The sequence below is a fragment of the Erinaceus europaeus genome, chromosome 17 (assembly GCF_950295315.1).
Source record: "Erinaceus europaeus chromosome 17, mEriEur2.1, whole genome shotgun sequence".
In the NCBI taxonomy this organism is placed as follows: Eukaryota; Metazoa; Chordata; class Mammalia; order Eulipotyphla; family Erinaceidae; genus Erinaceus; species Erinaceus europaeus.
In genome coordinates, this window is record NC_080178.1 from 43,326,876 (window position 1) to 43,337,342 (window position 10,467).

The following is a 10,467-nucleotide window of genomic DNA, read 5'->3' on the forward strand; positions in this document are numbered from 1 at the left end:
ATTTAATTTCATTTGTTTATTAATTACTTGTTTATACTCTCATATTTTAGCTATATCCCGAGGAGAGGAATTGCAGGATCATAGGGTAGGTCCATTTCTAGCCTTCTGGGAGTTCTCCAGACTGTTCTCCACAGATTCTGGACCAATTTACATTCCCAACAGCAGTTCAGGAGGGTTCCTTTGACAGCACAACCACTCCAGCATTCATTGCTGCTACCTTTTCTGATGTATGACATTCTCCCAGGAGTGACGATAGTATCTGATAGCAGTCTTTATTTGCACTTATCTGACAATTAAACATTTGGAGCACTTTTTCATATGTTTCTTGGCCTTTTGGATCTCTTCTGTGGTGAATATTCTGTCCATGTCTTCTCCCCATTTTGGGATGGGGTTATTTGTTTTCTTGTTGTTGAGTTTGGCAAGCTCTATATATATTCTAGTTATTAGCCTATTGTCTGATGTATGGCATGTAAAGATCTTCTTCCATTCTGTGAGGGGTCTCTTAGTTTGGGCAGTGGTTTCTTTTGCTGTGCAGAAGCTTTTTGATTTGATGTAGTCTCATAGGTCTGTTGCTTGCCATATTCTTTGTAATTGGATTCATTTCAGTGAAGATGTCTTTAAAATTTATGCTGAGAAGAGTTTTAAGAGTTCTGCCAATATTTTCCTCTAAGTATCTGACAGCTTCTGGTCTAATATCCAAATCCTTGACCCACTTGGAATTTCCTTTTGTATTTGGTGAAATATAGTGATTCAGTTTCATTCTTCTGCATGGTTCAACCCATTTTTTTTTTTTTCAAATACCATATATTGAAGAGACTCTGCTTTCCTCATTTCATCGTCTGGGCACCTTTGTTTGAGACTAGATGTCCATAGGTGTGGGGGCTTACTTTTGGGATCTCAATTCTATTCCACTGGTCAGTATGTCTATTCATGTTCCAGTACCAAGCACTTTTGATGACAATAGCCCTATAATACAATTTGAGATCTGGGAGTGTGATGCCTCCTTCCGTTCTTTCTTCTCATGATTGTTTTGGCAATTCAAACTCTTTTCTGGTTCCAGATAAACATTTGTAGCATTTTTTCTATTCCCTTTAAAAATGTGATTGACATCTTGATTGGAATAGAATTAAATTTGTGTATGGCTCTGGGTAGTATATTCATTTTGATGATGCTAATTCTTCCAACCCATGAACATGGAATATCTTTCCACATCTTTGTGTCTTTTTCAATATCCTTGAGTAGTGACTCATAATTTTCAGTATACAAGTCTTTCACTTCTTTGGTTAGGTTTATTCCTAGATATTTTATTGCTTTTGTTGCTATAGTAAAAGGAATTGACTTCTGGATTTCAACTTCTCCTAACTTAGTGTTTGCATAGAGGAATGCCACTGACTTTTGAATGTTAATTTGGTAGCCTGACACCTTACTGTATTGCATGATAACATCTGAAAGCTTGTTGCATTCCTTAGGTTTTTCTTTTTTTTTAGTTTTTTTCTTTTTTTAAAATTTTTTAATATTTATTTTATTTATTCCCTTTTGTTGCCCTTGTTTTATTGTTGTAGTTATTATTGTTGTTGTCGTTGTTGGATAGGACAGAGAGAAATGGAGAGAGGAGGGGAAGACAGAGAGGAGGAGAGAAAGATAGACAGCTGCAGACCTGCTTCACCGCCTGTGAAGCGACTCCCCTGCAGGTGGGGAGCCAGGGTTCGAACCAGGATCCTTATGCCGGTCCTTGTGCTTTGCGTCACCTGCGCTTAACCCGCTGCGCTACAGCCCGACTCCCTAGTTTTTTTCTTTTAATATTTATTTATTCCCCTTTGTCGCCCTTGTTATATTGTTGTAGTTATTATTGTTGTAGTTATTAATGACCTTGTTGTTGAATAGGACAGAGAGAAATGGAGATCGGAAAGGAAGACAAAAGGGGGGGAGAAAGATAGACACCTGCAGACCTGCTTCACCACCTGTGAAGAGTCTCCCCTGCAGGTGTGGAGCCGTGGATATGAATCGAGATCTGTATGCCGGTTCTTGTCCTTTGTGCCACGTGAGCTTAACCCCCTGCACTACTGCCCAACTCCCTGGTTAGGTTTTTCTATTTATACTCTCATGACTTCCACAAATAGGGAGAGTTCCACTGCTTCTCTTCTAATATGCATGCCTTTAATGCCTTGTTCCTGCCTGATTGCCATAACAAGAACTTCCAACAGTATGTTGAAGAGTACTGGTGATAGTGGGCAGATTCCATTGCACTTGATGATGACAGGACTTGGGACCTGGTGGTGTCTCATCTAGAAGAGTACACATTCTGCCATTTGCAAAGACTGAGTTCAAGGTCCTCACCTGCAATGGAGATGTTTGATAAGTAGTAGAACAGTTTTGCAGGTGCCTCTCCTGCTCTCTGTTTCCATCTAGTTCACACATTCTATCAAAGAAAGGACTGCCCGAAATAGTGGAGCATCAGGACACCAAGCCCCACATAATATAGTAGTAAATACAGAAGGAATGAAGGGAGGGAAGGAAAAAGGGAGCAAGGGAGGAAGACAGAGAGAGACTAGCTTTATGGAGGAAGGAACTACCTCCATTTGGGGGAGTCTTTCTCACAGCAGTTTCTTTCACTGCTCTCCTAACCTGCTCCCTGACCCAAATGCTCAGCCTCAGGACAAGAGCAACTAAACACTCTCTTTCCTCAGGAAATGGAAATGAGAGATATGTTCATCCCAGGCTGAGCTGTAGGAGAATGGCAGGTATGAGTATAGGGAAGGCTTTTCATGATGGCCTAGCCCTGCTTCTAGTTTGGGACCCCACACTCCTGACCCTGGGTCCTGGGTTCCCAACCTACTGATGATAAACCTATACTGGGATGGTTCCTGCTTCAGACTGACCCCTTATTCCTCTACTAACACCACTGACCACAAAGCCAAAGGCCATGGAGCTGATTGACAACTGTTTCTGGCCACGAAGGCTGTCCTGACGCTAAGCATGGTGGCTATGAAGGGCTGCGTGGAGACCCCAGTTGGCTGGCTGAGATGTGCTGAAGCACTAGCTGTGCTGCCCGAACCTTCCCCACTGGAGTCTCCCTGCAAGTCCACCAAAACTCACTCTTGTTTTAGTTGCAGCAGTTCTAGTTGCTCCAAGACTTCCTGGCTTTGTTGCTCTTTCTTGGTCAGTTAACAATTGGCATCTTGTATTAGCAGATTCTGAGAATAGTCTTCTTGTTTTTGTAGAGATGACAGCAGCATTGGTGATCGGTCTTCAAAGATATATAAATTCTAGGATAAAAGAGGGGCAGTTCATTTCTTTGAGTTAAGCAAGAAAACAACTGATAGGCTAGTAAAATAGCTGGCTTTTATAGTGGCTGCTTTGTCATTGGTGAGAATTGGGTTTCAGATCCGTCCCCTCCACACTGAAGGAAGCCTCAGTACTCTGGTTGCATTCTCTATCTATCTAAAAGATAAAATAATAATGTTTATATGTGCCAATGAAGCAGCTACATGTTGAGCTCACCTGCTCAAATGTGACTCTGAGAAAAACTGATCAGAGGTCATAGTTCTTTTTTTTTTCTTCCCTATGGTGTGTGTGTGTGTGTGTATGTGTGTGCGTGTGTGTGTTCATGTGTGTCTGTGCCTGTACGTGTGTGTGTGTGTGTGTGTGTGTGTGTGTGTGTGTGTGTGTGATCAAACCTCAAGTCCACAGGTGTGCAACCACAGAGTCTTCCACTAAGCTCTACCGCTGGCCCAAAGCCCTGCATGTTGAACAAAGGCAATACTCTGGACTATCTAGTATGTCCAGAATTGTCAGTTTAACTAGATAATGGTTTGAAAATAGGACAATTTAGGCAAATAAAAAAAGAAGCCATAGTGACTAAAAACATGAAAATGATGGTCAAATATCTGAAATGAGTTTTCTTGCACCTTCTGCACCTACAGCTCACCTGACAGTCTTACTCAGGTGGAGACCTCAGTTCTGGGGGTGCGGGAGGGGCCCAAGATTCTATGGAATGATTTCCCACCCAGAGAGGAAGTGTCACTCTTATAAAGCCCACTGGCATCCCTTCAATCTTCCCTCCAGAGGGTGGGTTCAAACATTCCCAGACAGGGTTATATGCAATAGAGAGGCAGAAAGAACTCTTATGTAAAAGTGGCATTTCTGGTTCATGTGTGCTTTCTTTTTTTTTAATTTTTTTAATATTTATTTTATTTATTTATTCCCTTTTGTTGCCCTCTTTGTTTTATTGTTGTATTTATTATTGTTGTTGTTGTTGGATAGGACAGAGAGAAATGGAGAGACGTGGGGAAGACAGAGAGGAGGAGAGAAAGACACCTGCAGACCTGCTTCACCGCCTGTGAAGCGACTTCCCTGCAGGTGGGGAGCCGGGGTTCGAACTGGGATCCTTATGCCGGTCCTTGTGCTTTGCGCCACCTGCGCTTAACCCGCTGACCTACAGCCCGACTCCCTCCTGTGTGCTTTCACAGCATCTGGGATTCCGAGGTTTTTAGCTGCATTCTTCATGAACTGTTTTTTTTTTTTTTTTTACTGTAGCCCAACATTACAGGGAAAATAAAATAAATAAAAAATTAATGAATAAATAAAACACATGCTGGAAATGTAGTTCTTTTTGTGGACTACTAGTCTTTCTCTCTACAAAGGCTATGTTTCATAGGAGTCCAAAGTATGAGCTTTTCTGTTTTTTGTTTTTTTCCTAGCTGAGAAGAGGTTTTTCAGTCAAGGCATTTGTTTTTCAAACATAAGGTCTGGCTCAAGCAAGCCAAGCAGAATGGCACCTGAAAATGTGTGATTGTCTATGTTCTTCCCTGCACTCATGCAACAGAGTAGAGTAAACCCTCCATTCATCCTCCAAACACCTCCCCAATGCATTTATATAAGCTGTGAAGAGATCAGAAAGTAGCATCAGCTCCAAAATGTAGTGCATCAAACATGCCTTTAGTCTTTTCCTGGAAACCAGGTCATGACCCAAACTTAATTCTCACATGAAATGCATGATTTGGCACACTGCCAGGCAGACATGCGCAGGACATCTGCAGTGGCCTTGTCTTGTCTGCTGCCCCCGCTGCACCACCTCTCCGTCAAAGCATTGCACCACCTGGTTCTTGAACACAGCGTCCTTGTCTTCATTATCTGGTATCTCCATAGAATCTTCTTGGTCTCTGGATCCTTTTTTTATGTTTCCTCTCAGCAGTACAGCAGACTGTTGGCCTTGGCACGATGCATGCACCCATAGCACAGCTCCTACAATGACACCAAGGGTCTGCTCTTACCTTTTTCTTTCTTACCTTCAGAATTCTTCCTGTGCTCTCCCAAGACTGGATTACTCCAGGACTGTGTTTGATAAAAAGGTGTATGAACAACAATCAGCACAATGCGTTTGATAGGCTGAGACCTCCGGTTGCAGGAGTGGCCACAATTCTGCTTGAAGTTCAGGGTCTATGTCAACTGAGACTCCTTGTTCTCCCAGCCCTATTTGTGTTCAGTGGCAGACACCCCATCCTTTGCTTGTATTGAGAGACTAGTACCTGTTCTGCTTTCTCAGGATCCTTACAAGTTGTAGTCTCAGAGGTCTTAGGTTCTGTTTTGGTATTCTTTGATGGACTGTTGTATGCTATAGGAAAACAACAACTATACAATTTCACATCTAGAGTAATGATCATCTTAGAAGCAAATATAGCCAATGGAAGTTGTCTCAGTGGTTCTTTTCTGGGATCTGCATTGCAGAGGTTAGGGATCTATGTGTCTGATAAGCCTGGACTTCAATCCCAGCATGCTTGCTTACAATTGACTTTTGAGCATTACAGACAACACTGTCTCAAGCAAAGGAAATGCAGTGAGCACACACACACACACACACACACACACACACACACACACACACACACACTCTGCCTGTGGAATTAACATTCTAAGGCAAAGTTACTAAACAAGGTAAGTGAAGTCTCTAGTGTATTTGGAACTGCTGACGACCATGCAGCCCTAGATTCCTCCTGAGAGACTGTGAGCCCTGGACATCCCTACTGTCCTCATTTTGGAGCACAAATGCTGGAACACTATAGGAAGGCATGAATGGAAATATCTAATATTCCTAAATCAAGATACAACTCAAAGTACATTTAGTATAGTGTGCACTCCCCCCCCCCAAAAAAAAAAACAGCCTGTTACCTTTTGGTTCTTGTTTTTTGTAAAGACAGACTTATGAAGCACAATGTGATAAGCAATGTTACAGGTGCAATATTTCCAGAGGCTGCGATGGGTTTTTAACCTAGAAGTCTAGGTAGAAAGTTGACTGCAGAATTAAGAGAGAGAGAGAGAGTTGGTTTCCTTACAATCTTTTTATTTGAGGCTTTAGAGGTCCTATAGATACACTGAAGAGAGAATAATACAATAGGAACCTATAACACATTCTTACTCTACAACAACAGTGCTAAGTGCTTAATATAATGCATAATGGGCCAAGGAGAGAGGATAAGTGGCTATGCAAAATTCTTTTTTGTGTCTGATGCTTTGAGGTGATAGGTCATCGGCATAGATGAACTTCCTTAAGAAGTTTCTGGGAGGTCATTGATGTAAATATTAAATAGCGTAGGAGCCAGAACAGAGCCCTGGGGGAGGCCACTTGAGACAAGTCTCCATCTGCTAGAGTTGTCACCCGGATGCACCCGGAATCTTCTGTTTTGGAGAAGAAATTATATAGTGTTGGCCACGCATGGAGGCAGGCATCTTGAGATCTTGACTAGGAGACCACAGTGCCAGACCGTGTCATAGGCTGCTGTGAGATCAACAAAGACAGCACCCGTCTTTAAATTCTTCTGTAATCCATTTTCAATGTAAGTTGAGAGGGCTAGGGCTTGTTCGCAGGTAGATCTTCCTGGGCGGAAACCAGCTTGGGCGGGTGATAGGAATTTCTCTGTAAGATGAGAAATACGTGACATCTGCTGTGCAACTCAGGCATCAAAGTTCGACATCCTCAAGGAAACACTCACGAAAGACATGTCTCTGATATCTGATTACTGTAAAAAATGGCGACTAATCCCTAGCACTGCAAAAATGGTATCATTTGTTTTCCATCTACACCATGCCTCGGCCTCGCATGAGCTTAATGTGCAGCTTGGCGATACGAGAATCCGGCATGAAGCCCAGCCAGTCTATCTTGGCGTTACTCTCGATCGCACTCTGTCATTTCACAAACATCTCATAAAAACTGCAGCAAAGGTGGGCGCGAGGAATAACATCATTGCAAGACTGGCCAGCTCCTCATGGGGCGCGAGCGCTTCCACACTACGATCATCATCTCTGGCATTATGCTATTCCACTGCAGAATACTGTGCCCCAGTATGGTTCCGTAGCCCCCATGTCCACTTGGTCAATTCCAAATTATATTCCTCCATGAGGATAATTTCTGGAACCATCCATTCCACCCCGGTTCCATGGCTGCCAGTTCTTAGCAACATCGCCCCACCAGATATTCGTTGGGATGCGGTATCATCTAAGTTCATTTCCCACGTCTATGCTCGACCGGACCTGCCAATATATGCGGATATCTTCGCCCACCCTGTCCAACGCTTGACGTCTCGTCACCCAATCTGGTCCCCTATGCCTACACTGAACTTTTCTGTTCCAGTCTCTTGGAAACAGAGTTGGCAGTCAGCTGAGGTAAAGAACAAACACCTCATCACAGACCCCTGCAAGCGTCAACCGGGCTTTGACTTAGCACGTTATGATTGGGCCCTCCTCAATCGCTATTGAACAGGCCATGGCCAGTGCGCCGCTATGTTCCATCGCTGGGGGGCCAGAGATGACCCAAACTGCCCCTGCGGCTACAGACAGACTATGACCCACATAGTCAACGACTGCCACCTCTCCAGATTCAAAAGAGGTCTCGAAACTTTACATCAGGCTCAACCTGACGCTCTTGACTGCCTTCGGAAGAAGGGCAAACGCTAGAAGAAGAAGAAGTTGACAGGTTCAGGTCCTGGCAGAGGGGGGAGAGATAGAGAGAGAGGAAGAGAGAGAGAGAAATAGGGGAGATAGGAGAGAATGAAAGAAGATTGCATAAATAGCAACTTAAGATAACAAAGAAAATCTCTAAATCGAAGGACCAGTCATCAAAAGGTTGTCTGACAACTTGTAGGTATCTCGAGCACCTTAAAAAAAAACAAACAACAAAAAAAAAAACTTTGGATTTCTCCATATGCTTCAAGCAAAGTCACATGAGCCACAGACATGAGGACCCTACTATTTTCTATTAAGCCACATAGCTCAGTTTAGAACTACAACTCAAGATATATATATAATGGAACACGGTACCTTCAGCTCACTTGATGCATTGCTTTTATCTACCTAGGCCATCCTCCTTACCTAGCAGATATCTGAACTTTGACTCTTTTAAGTAGCAGAGAGTCAGCAAAGAGTCTTAGATGAGACTCTCAGGGATTAGAGTTAAGGTGAGATAGAAAATTCCAGAAATCTCCTAGCTGGCTTGTTCCTTAAGTCTATTTCATTCTGTACTTCATGGATATATTCAATTCAATCCTGTTGCTTTTTTACCAAGCTGATTTCTGGGGAGTGACAATTTTGAAGTTAGAACAGAAATATAACAAACTCTGCCAACCACTTTTTCAGAAGAGATCAGAATTGTTGGCCAATATGCCAAAGTTTGGGGTAACATTTGTCAACCACCCACAAGTGTCTACACTGCTTGGGGAAGAGGATGAAGAGGCACTGCATTACTTGACAAGAGTTGAAGTGGCAGTATTCAAAGATAGTAAATCAGGTAATAGAACAGACTTTTATTTTGTTGAAAACCCTTTCTTTGAAAATAAAGTTCTCTTCAAAGAATTTTATCTGAATGAGAGTGGTGATCCTTCTTTTGAAGGATCCACTGAAATCAAATGGAAATCTGGAAAGGATTTGATCAAATGTTCAAGTCAAACACAATATAAAACCAACAGGAAGAGACAACATGAGGAACCAGAGACCTTCTTCACCTGCTTTATTGACCATTCTCATGCAGATGCAGGTGAGTTAAGAGAGGCCATTAAAGATGGTATCTGGCCAAATCCACTACAATACTACTTGGTTCCTGATATGGATGATGAATAAGGCGAGGGGGAAGATGATGATGATGATGATGAAGAAGAAGAAGAAGAGGAAGAAAGATTAGAAGATATGAAGAAGTGGGAGCCTGGTGGTGGTGCACTTGGTTGAGCTCACATGTTACAATGCACAAAGACCTGGGTTCAAGCCCCCAATTCTCACCTGCAGGGGGGAGATCTTCATAAGTGGCGAAGCAGTACTGCAGCTGTCTCTCTGTCTCTCACCCTCTCTATCCCTCCCTCCCCTCTTGATTTCTAACCATCTCTATCCAATTAACAAATAAAAATAATATTTTTTTAAAAAAAGAAGATATGAAGAAGGAGACGAGGATGAAGGAAAAGAAGATGGTGATGAGGGGGAGGAAAGAGAGGAAGATGAAGGAGATGACTAATGAAACACTGATTAATTCCTGCATTTTTAAATTTTCTCCTGTCCCTGGGAGCTAGTTGCAGTCTTTATTTTTTTCTGTTTTTTTCTCTCCCCTTGTACACAATCACCCTGTCTTTGAGGTCTCATCTCTCCTTTATACAATAGTTATCAACTTATTTGGGGGGAGGATACCTTGACAGAATACAGTTGAAAAGAATCTCTATCCTTTTCTGTTCCAAACTAATATTTTTTTATTTTTTATTTTTTTATTTAAGAAAGGATTAATTAACAAAACCATAGGGTAGGAGGAGTACAACTCCACACAATTCCCACCACCCAATCTCCATATCCCACCCCCTCCCCTGATGGCTTTCTCACTCTCTATTCCTTTGGGAGCATGGACCCAGGGTCATTGTGGGTAGTAGAAGGTGGAAGGTCTGGCTTCTGTAATTGCTTCCCCGCTGAACATGGGTGTTGACTGGTCGGTCCATACTCCCAGTGTGCCTCTCTCTTTCCCTAGTATGGTGGGCCTCTGGGGAAGTGGAGCTCCAGGCCACATTGGTGGGGTCTTCAGTCCAGGGAAGCCTGGCCGGCATCCTGATGACATCTGGAACCTGGTGACTGAAAAGAGAGTTCACATACAAAGCCAAACAAATTGTTGAGCAATCATGGACCCAAAGCTTGGAATAGTGGAGAGGAAGTGTTAGGGGGATACTCACTGCAAACTCTAGTGTACTTCTGCTTTCAGGTATATATTTTGCAGCAAACTAATATTTTTTTCCACTTAAAACATTTTTAAGAAAACCTTTATCTTTCTGCAGTTAGCAAAAAGACAGCTTTGTGTTGTTGTTGTTTTTCAATTTTTTTATTTATAAAATCAAACACTGATAAAACCATAGGATAATAGGGGTACAACTCCCCCATCCTTTTTCAACAAAAACTTTTGGAATCAATACCACCATGCTCCGTGGGAACAAAGAACAACTTTCTGCTCCC

The 10,467-nt window shown here is 42.5% G+C and overlaps 1 pseudogene; it reads left to right on the plus strand.

Moving 5' to 3' along the window:
* The first annotated feature begins 8,517 nt into the window (after positions 1-8,517).
* Positions 8,518-9,841, plus strand: LOC132533711 (protein SET-like; annotated as a pseudogene).
* The last annotated feature ends 626 nt before the right edge of the window (positions 9,842-10,467 follow it).